This window comes from Frankliniella occidentalis, unplaced genomic scaffold (assembly GCF_000697945.3).
Source record: "Frankliniella occidentalis isolate FOCC.00 unplaced genomic scaffold, Focc_3.1 Scaffold58, whole genome shotgun sequence".
NCBI lineage: Eukaryota > Metazoa > Arthropoda > Insecta > Thysanoptera > Thripidae > Frankliniella > Frankliniella occidentalis.
This window is the reverse complement of record NW_026267188.1, coordinates 177,061-183,986: the sequence shown is the minus strand read 5'-3', so window position 1 is coordinate 183,986 and position 6,926 is coordinate 177,061. Positions and strand designations below refer to the sequence as shown.

Sequence of the window (6,926 nt, the reverse complement as noted above, 5' to 3'; positions counted from 1 at the left end):
TCACTCACTCACTCACTCACTCACTCACTCACACACACACACTCTCTCTCTCTCTCTCTCTCTCTCTCTCTCTCTCTCTCTCTCTCTCTCACACACACACACACACACACACACACACACACACACACAGACTCGGTGGCTCGGTCACAATCTCCATCTCTCCCTCCCTCCACCCGCCGCTCCGGCTCTCTACGTATCCCCGTCTCTCTCGCCAGCACTCTATCTCCCCCGCCGTCCCTCTGCGTCTCTCTCGCTCCCTCTCTCTCGCTCCCCCTATCGATCCGGTGGCTGGGCGGGGCGCGCTGCGAGGCCGGCGCGGGCGAGGGGCGCGGGGCCGCGGCGGGGCAGTGAATGGGGAGGTCCCGTCCCGAGAGCGGCGAGCGCCCCGGTGCGATTCCCTGCTCCCTGCCTGGTCCGAGACGTCCTTTTCATATTTGCCTGGCAGAAAGTTTACCAATCGGTAGCAGAACACCCCCTCCTGGCTCTTGCCCGCGCAGGACAAGCCGCGATACCCCCTCCACCCTGCTCGCTCCGGCCCGAGCGGAGCTGGGTCCATGGGGTGGCGCGGCCGTGGAGGGGGTAGCAGGGCCGCACCACGCTGCCCAGGGTTGGGGCGGCGCAGCGCAGTGTCGTAGCGAGCCTTGCCGCGGGAGGACGCGTCGCAGCCGGCGCCGCGCGCACGTCGCAGCCGAGTCGAGCCCTTTACCTGTGGCGCCCCGCCACGCCCCGCCCGCCCCGCCACGCCCGACCACGCCACAGCGGGGTGCGCCCGCCGCAGCAGGCGGGCTTGACCGCAGGTGACGGCGACGACAGCCCGACCCCCGGGGTAACTGAATGGACCTCGGTGAGTCACGTGTACGCCCCGTGTGAGGGTGAGTGTCAGCACCGTCTGCGGGGAGAGCCCGTATCGGTACAGTCAGTGTCGTCAACACCTGCCCGTATTGTGATGGGGTGCGTAGCAGCGCCGTAGAGGGGATGCGTGGGTTCACCAGTAGCGCGAAACCTCCGCTACCGGTTCCGGCCTCGACCCTGGCCTCCAGTCGCATGTAAACGTGCTGTCCGCTCATCCTTCAGACAGACTCTGCTGGGCGACCGGCTGCAGCCGCAGCCGCACGCGTGCCTCCCCAGGTGTTGATGTTGACTGCCCCGGCCCCAGCCCTCGCCTTCTACGTTCGGCCTCCTCACGGCCTCCGCCTTCCCGCCTCCCCCATGCCCTAGCGGCCGGCCCCGGTCTCCCAGCCTCCCCACGGCCTCCCCCATGTGTTGACTGCCGGGCTCGGGCCGCCCGCGCCTCGCGGCCCCCGCCATAACTTCCCCGTCCTCGGGACACGCCCGTTTCACCGTCATTATTTGCCGACAAGGCGTTATACGCGAGCCCCAAATAGCAGGGGCGGAATGACCGGACCCCCGGGCCCGGGAGGCAGCCGAAGGGCCTCGGCCATCCCGCGCCGTCGCTTTGAAGGCCAGTAAAGCGGAGGCAAAGCCTTCCATGCTGCTGCCCGGACTAGAACCCCCATAAACAGGCAGCGCACAGCCTCCGCCTCCTCGCGTTACTCTCTACTTCCTGCTCGCGGACACCCGCCGCTGCTCCGACCAGCGGACTAGCAGCGGAGCAGCGCGCCCGCCGCGTAGGCAACCCTTCGGCTGGCACGCAGCCGTGCGCACGGGTTGCCTACCCCGTCGTCTGCAGGCGGCAAGGGACGGACCTGCTATAAGAGGTCGCGCTGCCGCGAACCGCCAACTAACTAACGACTCAGTTTGGTGAACGTATTATACCATCCCTCCTCTCGGCATCTCCTAGAAGCTAGTTAGTTGATTTACAAAATTTAAGAGGGGAGGCCCGCGGAGGAGTGGGGGCGAGAGAGAGTAAAAACTTTTCCGACGAGTGCATTTAGCGAACCAAGTTTGATGTAACTTTGAGCGCGCCCTGATGTTTCTGTGAATGCGTTCCAGCGTTGTGCCAATTCCCTGAGGGCCCCAGCGGCCCTCGCAAGTTTGCAATTGCGGAACACTAGAGCGCATCCAAAGAAACGCCCGGTGGTAATTACGCGTTAAATCGTGGCGTGGAATCGGAATTGGTTGGATATGAAGTCAACCGCCGGAGCTCAGGGTGAGCCGAGGAATGGATAACTCCCCTGCACTGTTTAAAAATTAGAGTCTTATTCGGAACGATCTTCGGCGTTACTGTGGATGCCCCGTACATTCCTCTCCGTTTCCAAATTTCATTTTCCTGTCATAATTGTTTGCAGTGTGCTAATAAGTGTTCACCCCTAATTCTGCCCAATTCAAACTAATTCAAACCAATTCTATTTAACTCAACACAATTTAGAAATTTCTTAATTATAAATAATTCAAACCAATTCAAAAATAATTCAATAATTCAGTCCAATCCGAGACAGTTCACATGTGATTCAAGACAATCTACGCCAAGTCACGCTGATTCATAGTAAAATAAAATCGCAATAATTAAAACCAAATCAAAAATAATTCAACCGGTTCGAATCCAATTCAATCCAAATCCAATTCATGAAATTTGTACACCCAATTCAGGAGTGATCTGCCTCTCGGGGTTAGCTCAGGCTGCATGAAGCGGGCCCAGCACACGCCCACGTTGGCAACCCTTCGGTACGCATGCAATGCACAGGAGGTGCCCTCGGATTGCCTGTCCCCCGACCGGTAGGCGGCAATGTTCAGCGAACTGGCTTCAGAATGATCGCGAGTCAAGCAGGCGCCGAGTAGTGTGAGCTTAGTTAGCACCTTCATCAGAAGAGGTTTTCATTTCCGTAATACCGCGTACACCAGATTAGGGTATTGCGGAGGTATTACGCGTGTAATACATCGAAAAACGCCAAAGAACCTCTTAAGTGGTCAAATTTACGTAAAAAAACCTGGCGTAATATCGTGTAAAACACTGATCATGACACGAAAATCTCGAGTGAAAAACCCCTCGCCTTTAACTTGCGACGGCATCAAAAGACCATTCTTGCGAGTCGGGAAGAAGAACACAACAAGCCGGTGGTAACGACCAGAAAATGATACAGCTCAATCTTTAATAACGTTTTGGTAAGAAGAAAAAAATCAAAATTTGAGGCTATATTACAAAAGTGATAACTGGCTGTTTACGAGTTCTGTTTCCGGCACTCTTTCATTTTTTGAGTTTTTCGTCCCAGCTTGCTAGAATGGCCTATTGCTGTGTGACGTTATTTCAGGTTGAGCTCTGCCTTATGAGCACAGCTGGAACAAAACGACCACACGACTAGCACTTGACTTTAGAGGGAGCACAAACAATGCGGCTAATCAAGGAACTTTTGAAAAGCTTCCGCATTCGAAATTTGGGTCGGGTTTGGTCCTTTTGGCTGTCTGGTAATTTGGCAAGGCGTATAATAATCCTCTTTGAAAGGGAATGAGGAAAAGGGGGAAGGGAAGACCGAGGAGGAGAGAAGGGGTCAGGAGAAGGGGGTGGGGGAGGTTGAGGTCTACAGCCTTTCGCGCTCAGCGTAAGTCCCGAAAGGCCGTTTCAAATTAAGATTCCGACGATGTTAATGTTCCTTGGAGGCGCGGGGTGCGCGGGGTGCGAGGGGTGCGAGGGGTGCGAGGAGTGTGCAGGGTGCGAGGGGCAGGCTGCGGTTGTGCTGCGCCCCCTGCCCGCCCCACCCGCTGGCACCGCGCGGCCTTGGTCTGGGCCCCCGCCGCTCCGCCGCACTGCCGCCCCGCCGCCTGCCTCACGCCCCGGGCCCCGGGCCCCCGGACACCCGGGACCCGCCGCGCTGTGAAAGGTCTCGTTTCCAAACTTGTCTCCAGTGCATAATAGTCCCGAGTGGCGTCAGGAGTCGAAATCCTTCCGGTCATCGAGGACACTGCATGTCCCCCTCAGCGCAGCGCATCTCCGGAGCCACCAGCTTCCCTTCCGTAGTGACCAACTGGGGGCTGCGGATGGCAAAGACTAGACTCGCTGTGTCGGTATGATCGAGGGGGAAATCACTCAAGATCAAATTGTACGAGTTAGTACGCAAGTGATTTGCCCCCCGGGTATGCTCATTCAGAAAACAGGCGGACTTGATCCTCGTCGGTAAAATTCTTCGAAAACCGTTGCCGTTGCGAATGTTTGGTTTGTGGTACACAACTTTTGCAGCTGTGCAAGCTTATTACAAGACCACAAACAAACATTATTGGAACCATTAATGCTGACAATAACAAACTAAATGGTTTGCAATGTGTCGGAAAGAGGATTCATTTTGCAGTTTACGGAGCTGCCAAAATTTGTCCGCAGGTTTTTAGATGAGATATCAAATACATCGTTAAAAGAAAGGTAGATAAATTACCTGCTTTGTCAACTGTGAAGATGGTTTTCCTTTTATTTTTTCTCTCTTCCTTCCTGTAGGAGGGCTCACCGCTCCGAGTGGCCACTCAACCCCCCCCCCTCTCTCTCTCTCTCCTTCCTCGCCTTCACACCATCGGCCAAACGCGGAGAGGGGATTCTTCTTTTACGTAAAAGAAAAGGTGTGCTCCACCAAAACTTTATTAAAACACGGCTGCCCTGTAGGGGTTCGAGAGACTCCAGACGAGCGCTGTACGGTGCGGCTGACTAAGCTTCCGGGAAGGAGCACAGAGCACAGGCCGAGGCCGAGGAAGGGAAGGGAAACGCCTCTGAGAAACAGCTCGCGTTGGCAGCCAAACACTGAAAATTCAGGTTTGAGATATACTCTTCCAAACAAATATCTTGTCATTGTTACAACATTTGCAGCAATAAGGAGTTATCGCATCGATGCGAAAATGGTAATTTTTCATTGATCATCTCCCTCAACTTTAATTTATTGCAATTCAGTTTGCAATGTAATGCTGTACTGCTCTTTAACATAAGAGGATTTTTTACAAAACATAGATGAAGCATTTTTTGGTCAAAAGTTTTCAGTGAAAGAGTCACTCCTCTATAAGGAACTCCCTCACTTCTGCAAAAACGGTCAAAAAGGAAATGACCGCGTCACTGCATACAGACGGCGCGCCATGGCTGAATGCAAGGAGCAGCCAATAACAGGGGGGAGGAGAAAGGGAAGGAGAAGGGGAAGAAGGGGGAGGAGAAGGCGGAGGTGAAGGGGGAGGAGGGGAGGGGTGAGGGGAGGGAGGATGGGAGGAAAAGGGGGAAGAGGGGAGGTAACCGATAAGCGAACGGAGAACGGGGCGTCCCTGCCGCCACTGCCGCTGCTTTGCGTTGCTTTGATCGGTATGGCCTCCAGACCGATGCGCAAATAAACAGAACAGAACTTCCCTCCCGTTCTCTCTTCCGCTCCTGCGCGGGGCACGACGTGGAAAAGGGGGGGGGGGACAGGGAGGTGGGAAGGGAGAGTGGTCGTGGAGTAGGATGTGGGAGGGAGAGCGGGGAGAGCACGCAAATGCACTGTAGTACTGTATTATTCGGCGCGGGGCGCCCCATGCCGTTGTGCAACACATGTCTCCCTCCGCTAGACTCGTTTATCAGTCGGCCCCCGCCCCGCCCCGCCCAGCCCCGCGCCACTCAGTCTGCGAAATGGAAGCCACCACACCACACCACTGCTGTGGGGCTGCCTCTCTCTCCCTTTTGCTCCCCCGGCCGATGATCAAAGCGCTGCCGGGAGAGTCACGACGAGCGCAGCGCGCGAGCAGCGATGTAGGGGAGAGCACACCCGCGAACCACACACACGCTTTCTGGACCAGTAATGGATGGTAAAACTCACGCGCCCGCACTGACCTGGTGGTGGTCGAGGGGTCTGCCCGGTGCCCGGTAGGCAACCTCGGGCTCGGGATGGCCGGCTAGCGATGGGAGGATGTCGCGCTTGGCTCGCGCGGTGCGAAACCCAATCTCTGCCGGCGAATTGAAGTTTTAATGAAAAAGAGGAGGAGGGTGGGGTAGTGGGAGTGGAACTGGACGGTGCGCAGCGGTTAGAGCAGTGGAGGTACCGGTAGTGCGGTGGTAGGGCAGCGCATAGAGATAATCGAAATCCCTGGATTGGTGGAAACTGCGTATTGCTGCACTCGAACCATAGGGGAAAAGAAACGAAAGGTCACTCGGGTCACTAGCAGCAGGTTTCTCTCGATTGCAAATAAGCGCAGGTTGTAGTCATGGCTCAGTATTACCCCGAGAAAGGTGGGGAGTCAGGGACGGGCTTCACATGTTTCTCATGTTTATACTTTACACATCCCGGGATGCAAGTGACGGACGGAAAGGAGGGACATTCCCTGCCCTCCTCTCTGCTTTGCGAGTTCAAGCGACAGTCCGCCGGCCAGACAGACAGACGTACAACCGCAGGGGGTTTAACGTGCGTTGCCCGTCCGACGTGCTGGAGGCAGAAGCTTTCTCCCTGCATGTTTATTTTTGATACCATCACCCTCCACCCCTCAGCTCCGCTGTTGTACGCCGCAGGCGCAGGCAGACGTCTCCCCGACCATGAAAAGAGTAAATGTCGGGGAGAGAAAAAGTCGACGCAAGTTGCGCCAGGCGGTTTTGCACCCCCACCACCCCCCTTCCTACTCCAAATAAATAAATAAAAACAACTTTTATCGAACTGTCGTAGCCCTTACAGCATAAGAACAAAATCCGGGACAAAATCAGTGCCCTTTCGCGTGGGACCAGAAGGACAAACTTCCAAAAGACAATATCACGCACACACGCTGCTCATGCCAACCAGCACAGGGTGCCAGGTCAGGGATGGTTCATTTCTTACCTGTCGATCGCTGTCCGCGGCGTGCGGCCTGGGGGCGCGTCGAGGGGTGCGCTTTAGGGACAAGCTGGCACGCCGCGCCACACCGTCGGTGGGGGAGAGTCGCTTATTGAAGAGACGGTGTGCGGGAGGGAGAGAGAGAGGGGGGATGGCCGAGGGTGGAGCAGTGGGGAGGGCGCCTTTCACATGGCGCGCGCACAAGGACGCGCTCGGGAGAAGCGATGTGGCGGG

The 6,926-nt window shown here is 56.2% G+C and overlaps 1 long non-coding RNA gene across 1 annotated transcript in view; it reads left to right on the top strand.

Moving 5' to 3' along the window:
• Positions 1-370: 370 nt before the first annotated feature.
• The window catches only part of LOC127749491 (uncharacterized), a 10,252-nt gene continuing 3,696 nt past the window's right edge, over positions 371-6,926 (top strand). Inside the window, exon 1 of the long non-coding RNA XR_008011186.1 lies at positions 371-844. This is a non-coding gene — a long non-coding RNA (uncharacterized LOC127749491). The remainder of the gene's footprint in view (positions 845-6,926) is intronic.